Source organism: Protopterus annectens, chromosome 6.part1, assembly GCF_019279795.1.
Source record: "Protopterus annectens isolate FY-2018-M chromosome 6.part1, PAN1.0, whole genome shotgun sequence".
Classification (NCBI taxonomy): Eukaryota; Metazoa; Chordata; order Ceratodontiformes; family Protopteridae; genus Protopterus; species Protopterus annectens.
In genome coordinates, this window is record NC_056738.1 from 229,548,091 (window position 1) to 229,575,593 (window position 27,503).

The 27,503-nt window shown below is 36.9% G+C and overlaps 1 long non-coding RNA gene across 1 annotated transcript in view; it reads left to right on the forward strand.

The window, feature by feature from the left end:
* Positions 1-14,716: 14,716 nt before the first annotated feature.
* LOC122805482 overlaps positions 14,717-27,503 on the forward strand; it is a 1,542,547-nt gene continuing 1,529,760 nt past the window's right edge. The window contains exon 1 of the long non-coding RNA XR_006365371.1: positions 14,717-15,047. This is a non-coding gene — a long non-coding RNA (uncharacterized LOC122805482). The remainder of the gene's footprint in view (positions 15,048-27,503) is intronic.

Sequence of the window (27,503 nt, forward strand, 5' to 3'; positions counted from 1 at the left end):
TAATCACTTTTTCTAAGTAAAGAAATGTGTTTTTTAACTAGGTAAAATAAATACATTTACAAATGTAAAAAAAGCATTCCTCATTAGTTTCATTATTATTATACAGGAATTGTTGATGCAAAGCTTATTGATCTGTAACCTTTTATCTTATTCATTTATTTATTTATTATTTAATTATTTACATTTGTTTACCAGGAAATTCCAACTGGACACTGGTCCTTTTTCAGTGGAGGCCCGGGGAGAAAAGCTCCACAGAACAATACATGAGCAACAGAGTACATGAAGAACAATTGAATATACATACAATAGCAAATAATACATACTGCAGTAAACATTAGATATACATACAATATGAAACATAGTACTGAACAGATATACCAATATCTAGCTAGTGGCTAGAAATAAAGGCAGGATGCATATACAGATAGTACTGAGCTCAAACAGATACTGTTCTAAACTCATATACCTAAATCTTATATACAAATATTGCACTAAACTCAAGCAGATATAAAGCAGAAGCTCCACATGAGGGTGGAACAAGCTAGAAGGACTAATGGGATGGAAGGGGAAGATAGAGGAGTAAGAGAGGAGACTGAGTGAGTAGTATACGTGGTAGTGAGAGGAAGATAGAGGAGTAAGAGAGGAGACTGAGTGGTATATGATATGTGGGAAGATAGAGGAGTAAGAGAGGAGACTGAGTGAGTGGTATATGTGGTAGTGAGAGGAAGCTAGGTGCAAGTCAGTTGGATATGTATTTGGAGTTGAGATGAAGTGAGGTAGTTAAGCATGTTACAACAGGTCTGAGAGATTGAGTGAAGACGGGAAGGGGAGGGTAAAGGGTGAGCCAGAGCCTGCAGAGAAAGGAATGCAACAGTTTGAGTGTGCTTCAACATTTATTTATGCATTTATGCATGTATGTATGCATTTATTTACTATTCCTCTTGAAGTTAAAGAGTTGTTTTGGTAAATAAAGACTACAGTTAATAATACCTCAAGTTTGCAATTCATACTTGCTTTGAATCAACATGCCTTTTCTAAACAATAGTATTTTGTTATTTTTGCCTATGTGTAAGGATAACAGTGCTCATGTCTGATCAAATCTGATCATAAATAAGTAATCTTCTCATTTAGGGAATGCAAACCCAACTCAACAAATACCTCTGAATTTGAGGGCTTATAAAATACTACAAACCTATTTAATCTATGTGATAGGCTCTCAAAATTCAACAGCAACTGGTAGTCCTGGCTGTCATTTCTACCAGTAAGTGTTACTCCCATCTAAAAGCAGCATAAACCAAATGGTCCCAATCAAAAGCAAATACACTGAAGAATGTAAAAAAAAAAAAAACACTTAGTTTAAACACCAGATTTATTAAGCTCTTGAATAAAAGAAAAAAAATAGCTTAGGCCTGTAATAAATTAGAATTTGCACATGTTAAAGATTCTGTCAAAAAGTTTGCAAAAATCTAAAACTTACAGAAGGGTTGATCAAAGCAGAACATGAGTTAAAACTAACATTCAAAGTCAAGATAATGGTGAAGATTTTTTTTCACTTTATCAGATAATTAAGAAATAACACTCAGCAATGCTATTAATTAATCAACAATGGTGTTACTTTCTACATCCCTAAAGATATTGCTAACAAACTTGTAGGTAAGAATTAGCATCATCTTCACAATGAAACCAGTTATTGAAGTTTCACAAACTCCTGAGTCCCACCTTCCTCTCAAGGTTCCAATTGAACATGTACTAACTCCACCCTCTAATACAAAAAATACCACCACAGGAGGCACTGACAACATTCATGACAGATTAATCAACAGGGCTAAAAAAAAAACTTCCCTGAATGCCTCTTAAAACTACTCAGCTTATCACACCTCCCAACCTCTTAGAGCAAACAAATCTGGACAAATCCTAAAATGATGGGGGGGGGGGGGGGGCAAATAGGGGCAGATTTTAAATATTGCTCTGACAAACAAAGAAAGCTGGTAGAATAATAGGTTTTGCATTAGCATGAATTTTCTGAAGGATGTGGAGTCTTAAACTTAAATATTTCTTATTATTTAATGACTTCAGTCTTCAGCTATTTGCCAGAAAGGTACAGATTTTAAAAAGAACACACCAAAAATATGAGGCAAAAATCTGGACATTCTGCGAAAATCTGTACAGTTGAGAGGTATGCAGCTTATGAAACATCACAGGTGTTGGTCTGAAGTCTGGAAAATGCCAATCATTATACCTCTCCATAAAGGGATCCCCTCCTCTGATCCTGCAGAACTTTAGCTCCATCTTGCATAGTATGTTTTTCATCTGATTCCTTAAGCTCCTTTATAAAAATGTTATTGGTCTGTAACCACAACAATATCATGTTGGGACAGCCAGATCGACTTTACTTATTCTCTTTCGATAGTCATCAAAATGCTGAAATCTGATCGAGGCTTTTGACACTGCTTCGCATGTTAGAAGAGAAAATAAACTTAAAGGTCTAAATGCAGACTTTTATGTTGTAAGGTATAAACTACATGACAGACAGAACCTATGTAATTAAAGTAGCAAGTGCCACTTTCAGAAATTCAGAAAACAAAACCCTGACTAGTGCATTCATCCAGGCTCAGTATTGGGAACTTTTCTGTTCAGCATCTTTTTCTTGGATCTCTAAGCCACTAACCTAGACAAATAGCTAAAAGAATCCATGAACAACTGCAGCCTGGGTGCTGTTATTTGTTCAACATCTGATACACTATTACTGCATAACAGGCTGAACCATACTCATCAATTGTTTATCACAAACAGGATTGAATTTAAAGAAGTGTAATATTGCCATCTCTAGTAAGCAAATTTCAATAACAATTTATAGTATGGAGAATGCCCAATTCCTCAGGCAGCTGCCTATGGCATGGTGCTAGCTGGGGGAGTCCCCAAAACCGCAAAATGACCTCCACATCTCTCAACTATGATTTTCCTTTTTTAATCTTGGTACACTGTACTTTATGCATGGCAGCTCCAAGTTCTCTTTCATTGTCTGAAATGAGGACCCAATAAGAAATGCACTTCCTGGAGAACACATAGAGGGATAAACAAGGTGAAAAAAAACTTTTTAGACAGGGTTGTGTCCAGAACAATAAATTGAAACATTTCCTTGTAGGTAAGAAATATCACACTAGAGTCATGTTGCCCACAATATTAAATAGAAACATTTTAGACCATCCGTTTGTAATCCTGTAAGATGGCATGGAGCAAAGGACAAAACAGACTATAAGCATGGATATGGGCTTTGTATAAGTGGAGGATTAAAGAGCAGCAAGACATGCTTATAAATTAAATATGCATGGTAATACTTGGCAATGTCCTCAAGAAGGATGCCTCCTATGTTTTGTGGTGGAAGGGAGGACAAGCAGCTTTGAGGGCTCCTCTAATAGTGACAAAAGGTAGGAAAAGTTAAGTACTGACTATGGAAAGCAGGTTAAAAGAGTTGCATGAATTAATATCAGGTGAGACCAACAAGGTACTCTCTGTGATCAATGCAATGTGCATATAAAGGAGGGATTGGATTGAATAATATTTTGGCAGCCAGAAGCAGAATCTAAAAGCAGGTGTAAGTTTTGGTAGTTGCAAGAGAAGAAAAGAGGACTGGGTTCACAGGTTCACAGTTGAATAAGAGTGGGCATATAAGGAAAAGAATGGAGAACAGCTCATAGCCAGTATAAGGGATAATGCCAGACAGACAGATGTCACACTCATCCAATCAAATAAAGAAGTAAAGAAGGCATTCAAATTATGCTACAAAGGGATATACCAGAATTAGAGGGGGTTCACATAACAAGATGCTTTCAAGGTTAAATATATAGAAGTTAAGTAGCTAACAAGGACCAGTTGATGTTAAACACATCTGTTACAGTATAGCAAATATAGGTGACTCCATGGGGCATTCACAGAGAGAGAGAAAAAAACACCTGGTCAAGATGGCTTCCCCCATGAATTGTATAAAGTGGGTAAAAAACTCTAAAACTCTACTAATAGTCAATAGTACATCCAGCTTCCAGCACTGTAGACTTGCAAATTGGCTTTTGCCTTGGGATTATCTCCTTTATATATTCTACATTTATAATGTATTTGTTCTTTTTGTTTTGTAAACATGTGACAATTTTTAGTACTCTTATTATTATTGCACGAACTCTGTACTCTATTATGTTTAATTTATTGACCATTTTTAGAATGTTGTTTTATCTTACTCTTTGACATATTTTAACTCTATATGTTTACTTTAGTTATAACTCTCTCACTTGTAACGATCTGCCACATGATTACTTTTGTTACTTGTACCATTAGAGCTTTTCCTGCTCAGGCCTCCACTGAAAAAGGGCTGCTGCCCGATCAGACCAACCCAGTTAACAAATGTCACATAAATAAAGAAATGTCAAAGAGGAGAGTGCACCAATTTTTATTAGAACACTATAAGCAAATCTGGAGGATGCAGTCGATCCAAGATAGTATGAAACGTACTAGAAGTGTTTTAATTCTGAAGGGAAGGGGTGTAAGAGCAAATTTATGCAATTATTGACTAATGTCTCTTTTGAACTGGAACATAAAAAATCATAGAAGAGGTTTGATGGTATTGTCAAAGATTTTAAGGCTAGGACAAAGCAATTTTATAAAGGGTAGGCAGCGTATTGATAACTGTTGGAATTAGCTATCAAATAAGATATCAATATGCAGTGATACTTCTGTCTGACATTAAAAAACTTACCACAATGATCTACTGTTTGAATTATTGCAGACAATAAATGTTGGGGGCATATTTATTCATTGACTTAAAATTCAACATGACAAACCTATCACTGATGTTGTACTAAGTCATGAAATATCCGCACAAGGGACAATTTGTTTGAGGGACCAGTCAGGGGTGCCCCTTGTCACCAGGACTGTTCCTATATGAGTACATATGAGACACTACAGCCTGGACAAATAACTGTAGGCAAGGCCAAGTTTCAGCTATAGGTTGTATGCTGATGATTGCATTCTAAAGCCTGAAAATGAAAGCTCTACCAACAGTGCCAAAAATATTTGACAGGTTTTCAATTTATTGGGATTGGAACGGAAGTATAATATGAAAGTACTGATCATGATGGTGTGAGAAAAAGAGGGGTTGCAGATGGTGACATACAGGAGGTGGCGTTTTCACCTTGCTTGAAATGGAGGTGGGTTACACCTATGAAAGAGTGATTATAAAAAATGATGGTTTAATAAAACAGAGGTGGTACGACCTCTACATCTGTTGATAAAATAAATGCTGTCAAGATTTTTGTTATCTGGTGAACTGTGCATGTTAGAAGACACATTCCAGTATTGTTCAATCATCTCATTGTGCATTTGACTCAGGGGTCTACTTAAAAGGCATGGTAACCATCACAGAAGCCTTAGACAGGAGTTGTTGAATCTACCTTCTGGGAGGGGGGGGGGGTTGATACAGCTAACATCACAGATTGTACTTTTTAATATGGCACAATGGAACAATGAATAAAGCTGCATGAAGACAGCACAGAGTATAAGACTATGGGAGGGATCATATATGGCTCTGTAAAAGATAACTTTTAGATTACTCTTAGTGAAAGCTATCAGATAAGGAACAAGTAACTTTGTGACATGAGCTAGAAAACATATATATCTAACAACTGGGACCAAGCAGATATTTATTAAAGAATCTTTAGATGTGAACAGGTAATAACAGAAACAGACATATGCAAAGGGTAACAGGTTTGGGAGTTGGGTATACAACATTTTCAGCTTGGTAATCATCATGTCTCAAACTTTAGTACACTGCTGAAGGTACATGCAGAACAAATGAACTCTGTAGGAGAAGAAATACAAGGGAGAGTACTTGGAACAAGGGGAATAATATCAAAAGGGGCAGAGGTAGCTCAACATGTAAAAATACTAGGCAACAGAAATGCAAAAATAAAAGCTATATCAGAGAGCATCTGAACAGTTAAGGAAGATGTCAATGATTAAATAAATCAATTTAATTAGAAACATAGATGGGATAATGCCTTCATCTGAGAAAATGGCCATGTTTGTCACCAACAGATGAGGTATTCCTAAACTTGGAGAAAGCATATGACAATGTCCCAGTAAAGCTGATTTGGGCAGTACAGTATACCCAATAAGTTGATACAGGAGATGTGAATTTCAAATTTGAAAGGTTGGTGATGTAGACCTGAGGATGAGGGAATGGCTCATGTTTTGGAAGTGTACAAAAGCTCAGGAGAGAGGGTGGCAAGTAACTAAAGAGTGGGCTGAAATATTTGGCAAAATCATCACTTGGTCTTGGGAAGCAGTAGGACTTGGGATAGAGATAAGTGGAGCTGGATGGAACAAGGAACTATACGAATGTTATTCACATTTGTGCCTAAAATAGTTATATTAAGAGAATGGAGAACTATGTATTTTGCAAAAATGGGAAGTCTGCATTTTGAGTATTTCAAGGTGATTATAAGGCTTGGACATAAATTGAAGATAATAGAAGCAAAACCTAAATTTAGGGATCTGTGACATGTACTTATTGAAACTTGATAAAAACTAAGGAGCTATAAGCTGTAGTGAATGGACACTGCTGTTTAGGTATATTAAATATGTATCTGGTAATAAAAAGCACATCTTGCCTAAATGTAAACATATATGTAGTTTTTGAAAAATGGTTAAATTTTTTATCCTATCTTACAAAGTGTGCAAATAAGTCACATAGTTGATTTTGACATGAATTTATTTATGTTTTTGTTTTAAGTGAATTCAGACAACAAAAAAAAATGTTTACGTTCTTCATACTTTTCTTGTCCCAATACACACTGCATGAAGTGTCTACTGCCACTACTACCACCAGACTGACCAGTTCCCTTTTTATGGACCACATTGTCCAACCACCCACATGATCGGTGCTGAAACAAAGAGATCAACTTGAAAGCATTTTACAATGCGGCTGTAGAACTATACAAATATCAAGGATTTTGCTCTACCCTGAATGCTGACCTCTAAATGTACTATTTCTGAGACAGAAGTAAAACTTGGAGAAAAGACAATGAATGCATTTCCATCTTTCCTAAGTTAGTGCCACATTGGAAGAAGCATATGCCTGCTACAGAACACCCTCCCTATTACAGGAACCCCACTTGGCATTCCTGAGAACACTGGAGAATATGAAGGTCTCTCCAAACACTATGTTATTGGGTGACTTCAACTACCCAAGCATTGACTGGGAAAACTACTCAAGCCCAAACACCCTCGCCCAACGGTTCCTTGAATTTATAAACTCTAACACAATGGAACAACTGGTCACCACTCCCACAAGAGGGAACAACATATTGGACCTGGTCATCACCAACATGGGGACTCTATGTTCTACACCAGAGGTAAATCCCTCATTGGTAAGATCAGACCATAAACAAATTTCCCTGGACATCCATATCCCGTCCCCACCCCCAGCCAAGGAAATCACTGTAAAGAATTTCTCAAAAGCCAACTTTGCACATCTCAAGACTGAGGTGGAATCCTTTAAAGCCCCTGGGCCAGAGGATAATACAGCCCAATCCACAGAATCCTTTACAAATGCATTCTATGAGCACCTGCAGTAATGCATGGATTGTGCTATCCCAATAAAACCAAGACTCACTCCTCCAAAAACAGGAGACCAGTCTGGTGGACCCCAGTCTTAAATAAGCTATACAACAGAAGGAGGAAGCTACTACATGACAGAGCAAAATCCCAAAAAGGGAAGGCATCTCTGATCAGTATTAGCAAGAAACTCTGATCCCTCATAAAATCATCAAAGGCCAGCTTCAAAAGAAAAATTGCCCTAGACACTAAAGATAATCACAATGCCTTCTTTAGTTATGTCAGGAACATGGATGGAAACTCCCAGATATGCTCTGAATTGTTGCATAACGGTACAAAATATACCAAACCTACAGACATAGCCAACATCCTGGCAGACAGATTCAGTGCAAACTTCTCCCCTTCCCCCACAAAGGAGCAAATGCCTATCCCAACTGAATGTAACCTCCCTGACATCACAGATGCACAGGTGAAAGCTGCCCTCTCCAAAGCAAAAAACACAGCATCTATGGGACCGGACGGTGTCCCAGGCTGTGTCTTACACAAGCTCCAAGAAGAACTGAACCCTCACATTAAGTCACTGTTCAAACTTAGTCTTACTACAGGATATGTACCCAAAGAATGGCGTACAGCTACAGTGGTCCCACTCCACAAAGGTGGTGCCACAACGGACCCTGGAAACTATCGCCCCATAAGCCTGACTAGTCTGGTCTGTAAAGCTATGGAGCGTATTATCATGGAACTCATAAACAAAGACATTGGGAGCCTCCAGACACTGAACCCTACCCAAATCAGCTTTGTTAAGGGCAGATCTTGCCTCTTAAACCTAGTTGATTTCTTTGAAACAGTTACCAAAGCCATAGATGAGGGTAAGGTAGTCCACATAGCCTACCTGGACCTAGCAAAAGCCTTCGACAGAATACCCCACTCGGGCATCATAAATAAGCTTACCAGCTTAAATATCAACCCCTATATCACAAGATGGGTTGCAAACTGGCTCAGAGATAGAACCCACAGGGTCAGAATCGCAGGTGCCATGTCCGAATCCAAACCACTTACAAGTGGCATCCCACAGGGCTCAGTCCTGGGACCTCTCTTGTTCGCTATATACTTCTCTGAGGTTCAGGCTAACATGGGGAGATTATGGCTGACAAAGTTTGCAGATGACTGCAAACTGGGGGCCATAATCGAATCTCCAGCTGACACAAGCATCCTCCAAAAGGGTCTCACAGAGACGGATGTTTGGTGCCAGAGCCACGACCTCAAGCTAAATGCTAAAAAGTGCATAGTCATCCCCTTTGGGAAAAACAAGGTGCCCACAAATTACCACATAGGTGGTAATCCATTAAGTACGGAAGAAGTAATTAGAGATTTGGGGACCAACGTAGATAGTAATCTCTCCTTTGATAATCACGTTGCCAAAGTGGTTAGAAAGATCTTCTATATAGCCCACCTTATCACGAAAGGGTTCACATCTAGATCAAGAGAGGTCATTGTGCCCCTCTACTCGTCACTCATCAGGCCCATAATTGAATACAATACCCCTTTTGGGATGTACCTTACCCGACACCTGCAGCAACTGGAGAGACCCCAAAAGTACCTCACCAAGAGGATCATGGGCTACAAACAGATGTCCTATGCAGCTCGACTAAAGAAACTCCAGCTCTACTCAGTTGCTTACCGCCTACTCAGAGGCGATCTATGCCTGACGTACAAAGCCATGTCAAACCCAGAATTAATGGACATGCTCCACCTCAAAAAATCCAAGTCCCTTAGAGCTACATGCTCCAGGGACCTAAACCTCATCACAAAAATAAATAGGACATGTTGGAGGGACAGGTTCATTTCCCAGAGGCTCCCCTCACTCTGGAATAGAATCCCAATTCATGTTAAACATAGCCCCTCGCTGACCCTCTTCAAGCGAAATCTGGACGCGTGGATGTGAAATCACAAATTCACCCCTGGGATCTCTTCTGTGTCCCTGCTAGACAGAGGAACAGTAAACTAATCTTAAAAAGGTACCTTCTGCGACCTACTTTACAGAGGCACAGTAGGCTAATCTAATAGGGAGGCGGAAGCCAATACACTCTGGCTAGGCTTATAAATGCCCTAGGGCAGATAGCTTAGTATCTACCTATGAACCTATGAACCTATGTACAGATCAATGACTTGAGTGCAATGCTATGCTTCCTTATCAGGAGGTGCATTGTGCACACTCCTCCCTCCATGCAAAAAAGTATGGGTTATCCATTCTTAGTTCATTTTTTACTTTCACCTATTTTTGTCTCCCTGAAGCTGACCATTAGCTGTCACTAGTTCCTCTCCTCTTTCACTGGATCTACAGGATCTTTCCCAAGCTAGCCTGGGGTATAACTGACCATGGGCAGAGGTGGTGAAGAGACTGAGGACTCTAGTACAGTGTCATACTGTTGTTGGGGGTGGTTTTGCTACATTTCACTACCCTGTAAAAGCCCTGGACATCCCTAAGAGGGGAACATGCAATGCTGTCAGCACTATTCTGCCCCATATTACTAAAGGGAGGGCAGAACAATGCTGCCCCCTCATTAGTACAGTGGGCTATTTTCAGTAGGAAATCCCACCTCCCTTTAATTGTACCTTCACAGCTGTGTCACTCATTTCTATCAGGGAAATCTGCTGTGCTAATGTGCCTGATGCATATGATCCCCCCCTTGGATTCTAGGATGGATATTACCATCCACCAAGCACCTCAAATGCCTGAGGGGCTAATTAAACTGGTGATACCTAGGCCATAGGCAGGGTTGTATCCCTCTATGGCAAGGCACCATCATACTTAATTTAATCACTGTGGCATATTGGGTAGTGCTAAAGTGGTCAATAGTAGATGCAGTCGTGTAGTCACATATCAGCAAATTGAAGTAGACCCAATATGTAAAAACATCCAAACTGCTAAGTTAGAAAATAAGCCACAAAACTGCATTATGGTTGATTAAGGGACAGCTCTGTGATACTCACAAACAGACAAACATACACGGACACACACACACACACACACACACACACACACACACACACACACACACACACACACACACACACACACACACACACACACGTGCACACACACACGTGCACACACACACATACACTGGACAACTTTGGTTGCTTTGCTACACTTTTAGTCACCAGAAAGCTGCTCTACATCACTTCTTACTCTACTTGCCTCTTTTTGATGGACAGAACTACATTACTCCAGTAATTATTAATTTCAAATGTATTGTTCATCAGTTACATTGCACCATAGTTACTAAGATGTCCACTTCCAACATAGTTTGCCAGCTGAGATCACGCTGTTTTAGCATGTTCATCCTAATTCTTCTATTTGTACCTTCACTCCATGAAAATTCCCTTGCAGCTTAAGGCTATCCTACATAAATCCAAAGTTCCTGCCCATAGATTTTAAACACTCTGCATTGTGCATCTAAAAGTCTTTTACCTAGACACTGGAAATATGGCTGCTCACCCTGTGCTCATTGTCATCATGGCTACTTAGTATTACATAAAGTATTACCAAAATGATGACTGATGTTTATTGTTATATAAGATTCCAGATTTTAATAAATGATAGTTGGCAACTGATACATTGTACATAACTGTCTAAACACTGTATCTCATGCTAGTTGGATGAAAATCTTTAAGGCATACTTTGCATGTTGTCTGTGTTACATAATGTTATCTTATGTTTGCCATGACTATTTTTTTTACATTGAACTAAATGTATTTCTCATGACTGTGTTCTCCTTTGTTTTTGTCTGCCAGTTTTGGGCCCAACTATGACTGTAAAGGTTTGATGAGCCAGTTTACTTACTTACATGTTTAACAAATAAATATGCAAATAAAATTAGAATATCATAGTATGAATATACAACAAATTAGTTCAGGAATAATTTTGGGACATGATGAATACATCTTTCCTAATGAGAATGTATAATTAAAATTCAATGAGTGAGTACATTCAAGAATACATCCCCTGACAATGGGTGACCTTGTTGCTTGGTCAGAGTGTGATGTGTACTGTGTAGCTTATGATTTGATACAGTTAATGTCCAAGGGTACGCTAACACCTTGAATGACACATTCTAGTGTCTGGTCTCAGGATGCAAAGCTAAGTGCAAAACTAAATAACCATTACAAATAAAATTATTTGCTGAACCTAAGAAAAAAATGTTGTTTTGTACCCCTAAGCTATACATTTCCTCCACAGCAGTACTGAGGAAAAATATATATTTTGAGGTAAATATGTTCCTCTCCTAGCTGGTCTTTTGAATTTATGAAAGTCTGTAGTTGAAAAAGTTTTATCAATGTACATATCTCTGTTATACATTTATTATCAAAGTTGATGTAATATCCTTAGTAGCTAATTAGTACTTATCTGTAGAATGTGGCTCAATTATGGATTAAGAGTCTTATTGGAAAGAGAATTAGTCATTTATTATAAATGGGGTCTATATTAGATGAACGAAAGTTCTTCTTAACGAACGTTCCCATGAGCAAAAATCCAGGAACTCAAAAATGCAATTGTGGGGGGCTGTGCCCCCCACACCCCTTGCTAAATATATATTCCTACTCTGAGATCACACTACAGTGAGGAAAGGGTAAATATTCCTATCTTCACTGTACCTCGATCTCACAATTGTGGTTTCGAGTTCTGCAATTTTCGCTCATGTGAGCATTCGCTAAGATGAACTTTCGTTCATCTAATATAGACCCTATAAATGATGTATTACTCAGTAGGGAAGCATCTGACATTTTGTTATACACTTAATTTTCAGATATTTTTTAGGTAAAGAAAAGGGTAGTCTATGTTTGCTGTGCAATACATATGGTAGACTATGTTGCCATACCACACATATATTAGCAATGTTTATGTATTTTCCCCCGCAAAATGTTATTTCTTTTTCTTATTCTTTTTTTATTTAACCATTGTGAAAGCTACTCTCCATATATGTGCCACAGTACCAGAAAACCATGTATATTTATCCATGTAGCATGCAATTCTGAAAACGAACGTTAAGTCACCAAATGAAGCACTTCAGAATGGCTGAGTACCTGATCATGTGATTGAATCAGTGTTATAGCTGATATTAATAGATGACATATCTAAATCTGTTCATCCTTATTTATTGCCCATTATTACTCATACCACTTAAGCCTAACATTAAGGTGCTCTGGTAGTAACTAACAGATTAGATGGGAGGGCTAATCTCATGCTGTAAATCAGTAGCTGATTGTGAGGTTCAAACCTTAGGAATAGGAATGAAGCCATCTTCCTCACAGACTTTTCATGTGAACTTTGATTTATTAATTTGCATATGATAGTTTAGGTGTAACTGGACAACATTCCTTAAAACCATGATCAGAGAAGCCTGTTCCATGTAATAGGTTTACCACTGCAAGTTTATTTTATGTGAGAACAGGCCCCATCATAACCCCTGCATGTAGTGTTTTTCACCCTCTGAACCCTCATAACCTACTTAATGGATACAAATTATTGGGGTAACTTATAAAAGCTGTAGCCAAGTGTGTCTGGGGTCTATATTATTTCTATGACATCTTAGGTTGTCGAATGCTCAATGATTGACACCTAAGCGTTGAAGTTTCAAAATTGTGAATGGCCATATACGCAAATTCTTTCCTTGGGAAAGAATTTGCTTGGCCGCTATCGGGGATTTGCTCTTTCCTCAATGTAGAGCGATCTTGGAGTTGGTATATTTAGTTGGGGGGGTGGGGGGTCTCGGGACAAAGCCCCCCCCCCCACTATATTTAGGTTGAAAAGTTAATTTTATTTCCGGATGGCCTAGTGAATTCTTTCCCGAAGAAAGAATTTGCATATATGGCTGTTCATGATTTTGAAACTTCGATGCTTAAGTGTCGATCATTAAGCATTCGACAACCAAAGCTATCAAAGAAATAATAGAGACACTGTGTTTGTTAGAATGTACTGATGCAAAAGTGGTTCATTCAGATCTAGCAAGAAAGCATAAATGAATGCCATTCACATAACCCCCACTCATGGCAGAAAAATGTTAGTATAGGATGACTAGAACAAGAGAAAAACTGGAAGAGAATCATAGCCTTCCCTCCACAAATAATTACTTAGCTTTCAAATTCTTACCTCTTGTGTTTTCAATTGACTTTTATTACAGATCTTTAGAACTGTTTCATTTTATTTTATTTTTGCAGAATATTTCTAGCTATTGTGATTATGGTACTCAAAAGTGTCTTACTTCTTAATACAGGCAGCAATTAAGTACTCTGTTATATTTTCAGGGATAAAAAATATTACACTTTGAAAGAGAATGCATTCAGGTATTACTGAAAGATATTGCAAAGCAATGGGAAATACAAGGAATAGTTGTAAGCCAAACTGAATGTTGGAACAGAGTAATTTATGTTACTCAAAACAAAAATATGAAAAAAGAGAACAACTTTGCTGACCAATGTCTTGTATAACCTGAGACATAAGAAGAGTTATAATGATTGCAACTTCAGTAACAGGAATAAAAAACAACTCTTTGCTTGTTTCCAAGGCCCAGTATGATGGAGGTTGCTTGGGGCTCAAATCCTCTGAGACGTGTAAGGGTTAATGTTATCTAAGTTTTAGCAGGTGTGTTTTATTGCCTTAAAGTTTTATGTACCTCTTGCACAATAGAGCAAAGAGCTTTTTGTGTGTTTACTTGTCAGGAATAGTATTGTATAATTTGCTTGGTGCTCAGATATTCTGGGATGTGCAAGGTTAAGATTACCAAAAGACTTTGCAGGTGTCTGTTTTGCTAACTCAGAGTTTAACCTTCCGTTCATAATAATGCAAAGAAAACATGAGTGCTTCTGTAAATAACAATCTTTTTAACAAATATTTTTTGTAATGATTTATGAAGTTATAGGAGCATTATGCAGACGCCTGCATTCATGTATAGAGGAAAAGAAAAGTGATTGTGCACTTTTTTCAAGTAAACTGATGCCTTGCAATCTGTTCAGCTCATAGTACTCTGTAGGTCTCCCTCCCATCAGAAATGCACTGCTGCCTTCTCAGCTCTGAAAGCTGCTTGTACAAACCCAGCCCACTGCTGATCTCATCTGGCTCTTCAGTGTCAGCACAAGGCAGCTGAGCCTCAGTTCAGAGCCTGCATTATGAGCGGCAATGGTGGAGTCCCCCCTCCCAGCACAGACACACGCAAACACACACACACACATACACATACACAGCTCAGCCTCCTGCAAACTCCACTCCTTAGGAGAACAATTCCGTGGCATTGTTAATGTCTCATGTCGCCTGACTGAGGGGAGCCATATGTTTGTTTTGCTGTCATTAAATGCTTCTTCCGTTCTTCCCAAATAGTGGAATACCTAATCAGTGTGGATTTTGAGAAACTTGACAGTGGGGATTCTATCCTCTCCAAAAGGTAAGGATCTGAAAATTAGTCTGCTGGGTTCTCTGTGAGTAGCATTCAAAGTAGAAGATTTCGACTAGGGATGTGCAGCCATCGACACAGCAGATATTAATGGTATTGTAAAAGAAGTGATTTGCTAACTGCTAATGCTTTCTATTCTTGCTATTACACATGTACTTTTCACAGCTGAAATACAGTAAATATTTTTGCAGATGGAGAGATGATATGTTGCAGAGGACAGAGGAAGGGGGATTTAGCTGACATGTTAAAATATGCATAACTAGCACTGGTTAAGAAGTACTGCTAGAAAATTAATTTTGAATTACCACAGCTAACAGATTTTGATTTAAAGAGAATGCAGAATGGTACATGCATGTCAGGGTACATGCACAGATGCATTGAAAACTAATCATAAGAAAATCTCTAGTCATATGGAAAAGCATACTTACATATGCATTTGAGAGAAATTATACCAAGCAGCAGTTTCATGTCGCCTGAATCATCATTTTGCAGCGAGTGAGCATTTTTTTCATATTTCAATTAATTGCTTCATGGTTACATAACTTAAGATAGGTTTGATTTCTGAGTTGCTTGTCCTCTCTGACGTGAAGTGGTTTGACCTGTTTTGATTAATAAGCTGTGCTATGTCCTATACTCAGTGCAGGCTCTGTTCGAAGCGTACTACTGGCAATGAATACAGTACTATCCAAAGATAATATTTTATTACACACATGACTTGAATGAAGACTGGCATGGTCTTTAGAGCAGACTGTATCCAAGCTTTAAGAGATGCATTCAAATACTGTTTTACAATCATGTCAGGAATGCACTTTAGCTTCACATCCCACTGCCTGGATTTCTTTCATAAATGTGTAATCGCCCTTTTCCAGGTTTAAGCAGTATTTGCTAGTAAAATGCTTAATACTAGAACATGTAGATACATAGTTACTTAATACTAGAACATGTAGATACATAGTTACTTAGCTCTTCATTTGTTTTGGGGTTTTTTGTACATACAGCTGATGGAAATTTGTGAATAAGAAGCAATAGATTTAAAACATGTTGTGAATTGCTGAATTTCTTACTGTCAAATAAAAAGTGCCTAGACTTTTTGATGTGAAGGAAGTAGCTATTCTCAATATTTGGTAATGTTTTGTAAATTAACCCCTACTGTCAGGATATCTTTTTATTGCTTCCAAATTCAAAATGCCCAGGTCTTTAAATTTTATACATAAAAATGTTTTCTTTTTTTGATCTGTTTCAGTTGAGAATTTTGTAAGAGTCCTTATGATCATGGATAATTTATATTCTCAAAATATCATGGTATTAAGACTGACACGGAGGCCAAAAGAAGGATTAGGCACTGTGAAAATGGTCAGGGTTTGTTTCATAGGGCCCCCCGAGTTGTGCTCCACCACGGAGGTGAAAAAGAATGACAAAAGCAATAAGAGGAGATGTAGCTGTTTGCTTACTGAATGCCATTTACCTAGGTGTCACTATGTGGAGCTGAAAATGCTGATAGACTAACATCACAGCAATATCTGTATGGCCCTGGAGTCCTTTGAAGTCCCAGCTCCAATACTAAACTGACAGTCAGGTAGGCAGAACAGATAACAAATAGAGACAGCGACAACTAAAGATTAAGGTACAAAAACTACAAGGGAAAACAGGTGGTGGCATGAGAATCTGAGATTTTTTTAGAAACCTCTATCCCAACATATTTACCTGACAGAATAAATATAGTACTGACCATTTCAAATAGATTTTCTGTGTCATCTTGTGTCTTAGTGATTTTTAACTTTTTTGGAGATTTATTTTGCAATTTTACTGCTTAGTGTACCCCAGTAAACAAATGTAAATAAAAAAAAATGTCCATATAAAAATCAGCAATGTGTTCTGCTTCTGAAACACAGTAACCTTTAATATGTAAGGAAATAACGTGGCCTAATCAGAAATGAACTAAGCAGCCCATCTACTGTAATGCTGCCAGCTTAACACATTTGTTAACCCTGAAAGTCAATTTAAGATCAATGAGAAACAAAATTTTACACCAAGTCAGACTTAGCAATGTTAAATCAGAATGGTATACAATGTGTAAGTGATACCATAGACATAAACACACATGGAAATGTGTGCACTTACAGACACACACACACACACACACACACACACACACACACACACACACACACACACATATGTGCACACATACATACATACATGCACACTAAATAGAGAGATATACATCTATCTATATCATAGCTGTCTGTCTAGTGTTTATGCATATATATATATATATATATATATATATATATATATGTGTGTGTGTGTGTGTGTGTGTGTGTGTGTGTGTGTGTGTGTGTGTGTGTGTGTGTGTTTCTGTCAATAATATTACTGAACAGGTACTGAAACTGAAACCTTGACTGGATGAGATCTGCTCTTAGAATTGGACTCAGAAGACTGTGATCAATAGCATTAAATGGTTTCCTTTTTCAGGACACTTAGTGACATCCAACTCGATATGCCACCATTTTGGATTTTGTATTAAAGAAGGCATCACCATGGTTCTAGCTGATGTATTTGTAGAGCAGAATACACATTCCAGCAAAGGTTAGAAACCTTACGGAGTCCATGAGTAGAGACCGAAGTAATGTGAAAAAGTGAACTGGGCTGTGAAACCTGACATTTAAAGTGATGGCATATAAAATAAAGCACTCTGCCACAAGATTCTATGGATATGATGTCATGGGCAGTACTGACAGTCATACTTGGGATGGTATGATTTCTGAATTTCTAAAGCTAGCCAGGCAATTTGCAGGAGGAAATAAACAAAGCAAAAAGAAGATGATGGTCTGCATATAATAAGAGATGTCAGCTGCAGAAAAACACAGGTAGAGATGCCACTATGCGTTCAGGCAGTTGATAAGACCTCTTTTAGATTGTCTGCTAATTCTTGAAGATATATTTCTATAAGAAAATGAAAAAAAGGGGATTGGCAGAAAATGAAACTATGATGTGAGAGGTCCAACAAGTATACCAAAATAAGAGCTTTGAAAGAAGAACTATCATTAAAACTAAGATGATTCAAAAGTGCAAAAAAGAGGTAAAAAATAAACATTTTTCCAAAAAACAAACAAAAAAATGTTTACTTCTGTCTGGTTTGGTAAAAGGCTGGACATGGTTAGGAAGATCATAATAAAATGCATATTTACAGTAAAAGTGCTGCTGGCATACAATATGCACATGGAAGAGGTAAAGGCCTTGTGCAAAGAAAAGAAAGGTATTCTATATGTGAGGCCTGTCAGTTACATGAGAGGCTGAAACTAAAGATGAAGCTTTGAGCTCATATCATGCTGTAGCTATGGAATGTCACTAGTGTGCACCATAATCCTTATACACTTCTGCTTTGTATGTCTTTGCATTTTACAAAACAAACTGTCAGTTATGCTAGGCATTACTTGCATCAGATTACCTGCAACTTGCATGGATGAAGCTAACATGCATGTCTGCATACTTCATACACACAGCCTATGGAAGCAGGAATGCAACTTTTAATTTTTTCAGGATTCTCTCTTAAAGCTCATACGTTTTATATCGTATTATGAGGACTCATATGTAATCAGTAAAGCAGTTCTCCAAAAGCAGACAGCTGCAGTGTTTTTCAAACTTGTAAATCACTTGAATATGCACAGAAAGTAGCTAGATTTTGATAAATCCATGGATCTTATGAATGGTCTGCTTGCCTTGTAAACAAGATAAGAAGAGAAGAGTTGAAAAATGCTTAGAAGACCTAACAATCCAAAACAAAATCAGTGCTAAAGCAAAATGTTCATATTGCAAACAACTCAAATAATAATCTCATAAGTATATAATATTTCATCACAGCGATTATGTATCAATTTACAGATAAAACAAAGACACAAACTGTGCAACCAATCATCATATCAAGGCAATGGAAAATATTTATAGTTGCAATTAACAGCTGCAAGAAATAAACTTGGATGCAAAAAAAAAAATGTTTCAACCTATTACATATTTCTTCCTTGTCTGCTATGTGAGAGTTTTTTTTTTTTACCTTGAAGGCATTTCTCTTAAAATACCCTACAAGTTGATTAAAACATTCCATGTAGTGGTTTTATCTTTATACATGCAGTTCTAGTAATAACAGTTCATTGAATCAGCTTCCCTACACCCCCACCCCGACATCATTCAGAGTATTGCACAAGTGTGTGTTCCTGTTCCATTCATTCACTCAAAGGCTGGCACACTAGGCAGAATTGTAAAATAAGCCTAGCAGTTACATCATTCACAGAACAAACAAGCACATCTGCAGGAGAAAAAAGTTGCTTTAACATGGTCTTGTGCAGTTCAAAAGCACACTGTCTGTGTCATTAGCAGTTGCTGACATGAGTTGAGTTTATAAAATGTATTTCTGTACAGGAAGGCAGAGCAGTACTGAAACATAGCAATCTGTATTATCTGAGCTGAAGTCCTGTATGCATATGTATATATATATATATATATATATATATATATATATATATATATATATATATATATATATATATATATATATATATATATATATATATATATATATATATATATATATGTGTGTGTGTGTGTGTGTGTGTGTATCTTAGGTTTGGGAAAATGAAAATTCAGGCTACTAACATGGCAAGATTTTTTTCAGGTATGCATTAGTAATGTTAGGTTTTGACCCTGTGGCTAAAGTTTCATACATGGTGCTTATGCTTAAATGGTCACTGATGTCATATCATTTGGGCAGAAAAGATCTTTCAGCCTACACTTTTAATGTTGATCAACAATGTATCATACAATCCTACAATACAGTACACATTGCAATTCCATACATGAAAACACATTTGTTATATTCCCCAATGTAGATACTTCTGCCTGCATACAGGTAAAATAAAATGTGATAATATTAGAGAGGCATGCTAATATAATAGTTTACCTTATTAAGAAGTTACTTACATGAAGCAGTATTATCATAGCTTGTTATAAATACTCATATTTTCAGTGAGCTACATTTGGCTGTCATGAAATAACAATAGATATTTAATCAGATTACTGTGCAATTGCTTTAATTATTTTAACATTTTAAGTAATGTAATGCAAACTCTTCAACATCTTGGATGGATATGCTATTGTGCTGTTACGTTTTTCTCAGAAAACAATTTAGTACCAAATGAAATGTGTTCTGCCTGGGCCACACTACCTAATGTGAAAATTATCTAATATAGTCCTGTTTAAATGCAAATTAAATATAAAATCTGCTGTTAGCATAGCACATTTACATCACTCAAAGTACTTTCCTGTCACTTCCCTTTTTTTAACAATTGTTTAAGAAAAGCTGTCAGTGTTGATTTGACTGCAGAGGAAGGGGAGTAAAGAGATTTGTTTCACAGAAGAAATAATTCTGTGTTACAGCTTGAGTGCTTGTATTCAGAGAACAGCATTTTCAGCTCAGTTTAATTCCATAAAAATGAATCAGTGAAAATGCAGAAATGATGGTTTCATGTGACTGAGAGATATGTATAACTGGTGTTGTGCAGTATTTGTTCTTCATTCCGATTGGTAGATATCATGCAATATTCCTTCAACACCAATGGGACAGATAAAGTAAACAATGGAATCTGAAGTTATGAAACAGCTGACGGTTATATATTTGTTAAAGAAGCCCTGGCCGTCCTTTAATGGAAGTGTAATACAGTTGTTATGCACAGACCAAGAACATTGTCACTTACTGCAGACATCTGGAGCAAAGCTGAATCATATGGTTCCATACATTCCCATACAGCTAGTGAATAAGTAAAAGGTACATAAAAAAGCTAAGAATAATGTCCTATCTGCAAGTTGCATGAATAAAACTGGTTTGGTTTGCTGTTTATGGTATTATGTGTTGAAAGGTATAGATGTTTATGAGATTTATTTTTAAACAATGGGTACATCTATCTGTATGGTCATCAGTATATGAAATATTTTGGTCACAAGGTACTGTTTACTTCTGAAAGAAAGACTAAACAGTTAGTAAAAGGGATGTTCATATGTTGTACATAGACGTACATAGACTGCATGGTTAATAGCATTTGCATACACATTTACTGCGTATGTCATTCAGGCATACAAATCCATGGTTACAGAATCAGACAGCATTTTGTTCACTAGTATTTCTGTATTTTTTTTCATAATTCACAAGGCCCTGGTTAATGTTGAAAACAGATACAATTTTTAGCAAAAGAGATGTGCGTATTGTATATACACTGCATGGTTTACATCACATATATGCTCTTATTAACTGTTGATGTCACTCAGGTATCTAAATCCACAGTTAGAGAATGAGGGACAGTATATTTTACACTAACATTTCTGTGTTTTTGTTGTACTCCACTGTAGAGAAATATAATTCAAAAGAAAAAAAGAAAAGGGTTTGACTTTGTGGACCTGTTGAAAGTGCCAAAAACAGTTACAGTAATTTCCAAAGTCAGTTTTACTACAATTTCAGAATTATGTAGATGTCTTTAAAATAGAGCAAATGCCTTACATGTTAATACTAAACAGCTAATCAAGGATCTACCACCTATGATTTTGAATTTTGGCTTCTGCTCAATATTATGTTACAATTTAAGGAAGTAACGTGAGATAAGGATACTTCAGCGATGATTTGCACAGAATGGTTATCAACTGAGTTTCATTTTTTTCGACTCAACAAGCTAAAACTACCAGCTTCTTATTATTCACATGAATGGGGTGGGACTGTATCAAATATTACTGCATATTGAAAACTGTAAAGTCCTTGTAAAGCAATTCAGTGCTGTTAGTTTGAAGGCTGTTGCATGGTATGAATGCAAGCATATACACAGATATATATATATATATATATATATATATATATATATATATATATATATATATATATATATATATATATATATATATATATATATATATATATATATATACATATATATATATATGTGTGTGTAGGTATACTATTGTTTATTCAAACGGAAAAACATTTTCCGTTCAAATAAACGAATGGTAATACCGAAAGTAAAAAAAACTAACATTTACAATGTCGAACCAAATGCTCGACACATTTGACTCGACATTGTTGTCGAAACCACCACATCATAGCCGTATAGGATCTGATGTAAATCAAAGTCCTATATAGTTATCACATTTTTGCAGGGGGGCTGTGCCCCCCACACCCCCCTACTTATATATGCTAACTCCAAGATCGAACTACAGTGGGGATGTGGATGAATTTCCACCCCCCCACTGTACCATGATCTCCATGCAGATAGTCGATTTACACTTATGTGAATGCAGGTGAGCATTCGCATAAGTGGAGTCGAATATCTGGTGCAAAACTGTTTGTGCATTTGACATTCTGTTTTTCGGCACATTGCAGCTGACAGAATGTCGTTCGCACAAACAATAGTAAACAATATATGTACATATGGGTCTACTTCAAAACACTGAAATCGCATAATGCTGAAATTCATAAAATTGAGTCCATAACATCGAAAATTCAAAACACTGAAAACCCAAAACAATGAAACTTCAGAACATTGAAACTTAGCTTCATAACATTGAAAACTACATTGCACATGTAAATAAGATCCCCTCCACCAATAACAATGCCTAACTAACAAACAAACTTTCTACTACATTTTTGCAGGGGCCAATCCCCACTGCACCCCCCCATGTGGGGGGCTCTTCCCCCCACCCTCCGTAAATTAAATATACCAACTCCAAGACTGCATTATAGTGGAAAAAAGTTAATTTGCTAACCTCAGTGTATGGTGATCGTAATACAGTGAGGTTGGAAATTAACTTTTTTCCACTGTAGTGCAATGTTGGAGTTAGTATATTTAATTTACAGAGAGGTGTGGGAGTGCAGGGGGGATTTCCCCCACCAGAAACGTTGTAGAAAGTCTGTTTGTTAGTTAGGTGCTGTTATAAGTGAAGGGGATACTATTTACATGTGCACTGTAGTTTTCAATGTCATGAAGCACACTTTCAATGTTCTGAGTTTTCATTGTTTTGGGTTTTCAGTGTTTTGGGATTTTGAAGTTTTGGTCTCAATGTTTTGAATTTCAACATTATGAAATTTCAATGTTTTGAAGCAGACTCACATATATATATATATATATATATATATATATATATATATATATATATATATATATATATATATATATATATATGTGTATATATATATATATATATATACATATACATATATATATATATATATATATATATATATATAGATATATATATATATATATATATATATACACATATATATATATATATATATATATATATATACACACACACACACACACACACACACACACACACACACACACAAGTGTGTGTATGCATGTACTCAAAGCAGTATCATTTTGAATTACCAGCTTTTAAAATATATTACAGATGGATTTTGTAAGAGAAATTTAACATCTTCTTTGGGTACAAATGTATCCAGCAGTACATCTCAGTTATTTTAGAATTATAACACATGAAAGAGGTACCCATCTTCCAATGTGCCGTGGGGGAGATACCTATCTTTCCATGTGTCATAAAACTAAGATGTACCCCTATGTAAGCTTCTGATACCTTAATTGCCATGATTTCCTGCTTCATCTGTTACCATTTGACTGAAATATTTCCCAGTTTACTTGAAACAATATCAATTCTGTATGACTGATGTTGACTGTGTACTATAGTCAAATATTTGATTTGGATTTTTGGCAATGGTATTAACATACTTTAATTACACACAATCTTTAGGGGAATCAGCATGGTGTACATGTCCATGTATGTATTTATACTGATTATCTGTTAGAGTATTATGATACCTGGTCCTAAGCATTTTGCAAAAATAAAGTAACAGGTAAATTATAAAACTGCAGGATTGTAACAGTTCAAAGTAGAAGGAACAATTAAAATAAATAAAACAGTTCTAAAAGTAAAATGCGAATTATGCCTCGGAAAACATTTGCAAACTCATAGGTTTACTGTGTTTACAAGGCAGAGTCAGTCCACAGACCATAACTACCCACCTGTTCCTATTCTCATAGGACACCTCCTGCATGGAGTAAGGAAAAGCAAGTCAGCCCCAAGAACTGCTGAGTAATACATTTATAACTCTAGCATGTATAATTTATCTGTTGATGGAGTGTTTATGAAGCTGTTTGCTTTCTGGAGGCACAAGAGATGAAGGAGGGCTTAGTGGTTGCTTAACAGCTCAGAATGTGATACATGAATCACCTTGTAGGAATCTATAATAGTGAGAATATAGGGAAAGAGCTTCTAGATTGTTTTGGTAGATATGGGTGTTTAATCTAATGATCTTTTAAGATAGGAACCTATGGAGTCTTTCTAGCTGTGCAATGTAGTTTGATGAGTACATAGAGAAAGGCACATTATGTTCTATAACTAGTGCAATCTGGACAGAGCAAAATGGAATAACCTGACACAGATGTAATATGTTTAATATTTAATTAGGATTTATTTAGTTGGATTTCCTTGCTAGAATTGCTGTGTACTAGTCAAAGGATGGGAAGTTGCCTATGAAGGTACCAAGATGTCTGCCTTCTGTATCACCCCATTTTAAGCCTATGTGTGCTACACCACTGATTTGTATTAGGATTTCACCTTTGCTCTAGTAACACAGCAATACATGGTAAGTGAACAAAAACATCTTGTTTACACTCCTCAGTGATTTATGTCTGGATTACTGGTTTGGAAGTTTGAGAAGTAGATGCCAAACAAAAAGGTTCCCACTTTTAAACCGTGAAGAAAGCCTCTAGTCAACCTTTTCTTTTCTGAAATAACACCTGCTACTTTAACTCTGTGAGTTCTAATCTATCATCAAGTTTGACTTTTGTCTCTCACTATAAGGATCTTCATTTAAGCCTTTAAGTTTACTTATAATTCCAGCATGATGAATAATGTCAAAGGATTTGGCCAGATCCCTGTACACTGCATGGACTATCTCCTGTACAGATGGTACTTAAATGCCCTTCTGAAGGAGCACACAGATTTGCACACAGCTGGAATTCTAAAGGATTGTACAAAATAAACAAAAGGTACCCAAGCAGATGCCACTAGATGGGTCCTTGGTGCAGCTAGCTGCCTATTCATCTGAGGATGCTGCTGGATTGGCATAATGATTAAGGTCTTTATGTCACAGATACCTATGAACCTATGAGCTGAAGTACTGTACTGTGTTACAGATCACCAGCAGTTTCTTTATAAAGGCAGGATCAAGTTGTATAGGGCATGCATGACAGTTAAGTGGAGAGAATCTTAAAACTTTGACTAGCAGTAGACAGAATCCAGTGCAGGTCCATCAGAATACACATCACAGGACAATAATAATATGACTTCATATGAACCTCAATTGCCAAGTTCTGCACACTATGCAGGCATGTAAGACCCTCTTCTATAATCTTGAGGTACACAATATTACATTAATTCAGTAGTAAGGATACCACCACATAGATCACCATCACTAAGTGTGAAAATGGAATGAACTGCCTGGGCTATATTATCAAACTAGAAATATAGGGTCATGAGAACATGTAAAAGTTTATTCTTTAATGCCAATCTGTTATCAGTAAAAGAAATAAAAATATCATAAATGGAAGACACATATTTATGGACCAAATACCAGGCACCAAATATTTCAAACACTGTAGCTCACAATTTTTTCAGCAATGTAACATATAGAACATGCACTTATCTTCCCATGTGCCATGAGAGAGGTACCTATTTTCTGATGTGCTGTAGCTACAAGCCCACATATCTAGGCCTTCTACCCAAAGTTTACTCTGAAATCCTATGTTACTTTCATACTAAACAAATAAGCGTTTTATAATGTTCAGCTGCAAACTTATGAAGCCCTCAATCCAGCACTGCATAAATTTCAGTCTCTTTCCCCAGTATGTTAGGAGGAGAAAGGAGAGGAAGTACCATCATGGTTGTTTTTCATGGGTTCAGCTTTAGCTAATTTTACACCGTGACAAGCATCTGATTAATAATAAATACCTCTCCACATTACATTATCAGAGCCTTAAATCTCAACAAATAATCAGTGATTAGAAGAATCAGCAAAATAGAAGCCTGGGTTTCCTGCATTCTAAGGAGAAACAAAACAGAAGAATTAAGTACGAAAAGCACCTACAGTTTGAGCTAAAAGTGACAGAAAGCAAACCAGTCAGGAATGGTGACAATTAGGTTGTAATAAAACTTGAGGAATGTGGTGAGGATCAAATGGGCCACAGTACCGAATGCTACTAAGAGGTCTAGGACAATGAACATAGAATACATACACTGATCTCACCGCATTTGCAAGTCATTAGCCACTTGTATGTGGATAGTGTCAGTACTTTGTTTTGACAGGAAACCAGACTGTCATTGGTCATGGAGATCATGAGATATTACGTAAGAGTACATGTTTGCATATATTGACTAATCTATTACCTGTCTACAGAAGGGAGCTTAGAAATAGGCTGACCATATTCCAGCATGTCCTGAACAGTCATTGTTTTTGATGGTTGGAGTTTCCAAAGCCTTATTAATAAAGAGAGACACTCCCTGCCCTCATGCAGAATACATTGGAAAATGACTGAACCCACTCCTTTGAGACTGTTATTAACCAGCCTCCTACTACTTGGATCTAACACACTGGATGTTGGACACACGATCTTACCAAATGTAAAATATCCTAACTCTGTGCAGTACAAGTCAAGTTTACTCATGCTGGATGCATTGCAACATTCTGTGGGTACAAGCAGGGGCTGCCTTATCTTGGCAATGCAATATGCAAGGATGCATGTAGCATCTTCTTATTGAGAAAAACATATAGCACATACAAACAATGAGAGGAGATAGACTACACACCCTGTGCACCATTCAAACATGTGCAGATGAGAGACTCAATGCAACAGAAATCTCACTGGCCAAAGTTGTTTTCTGACATGAGACTCCTGTTTGCTTTGTGGAATAATCTAATTGCAAGCTAAGAATCTTCAGGATGAAAATTCTTGCAGAGCGGCCATTTGAAACACATGGACCATAACTGCAATGCTTAAGACAGAAGATGGAGAATGTGGAGTAATAGAAACCATGTCCTTTACAGAGATATCTTGGGAGTATTTACCATGCTTTAAAGAGTAGTAATCTCAGAGGTAATATACCTAAGTAGTTCCTGTGAGGCACAGGCTTTCTCATTGAGGGATGTGATATGGGAGAGCAAAACATCATGAAAAAAACATAATGAAAGTAAAATGTTTTAGAAATACCTGTTTGGAATCATTGTTTGTTTTCAAGCTCAGAACTCACGTGTTCAAATTATACACGTCTGACAAGAAAACTGTCTTCCACCACTTTCTTACCACTATTTTTCAAGTGCCTGCAATATGC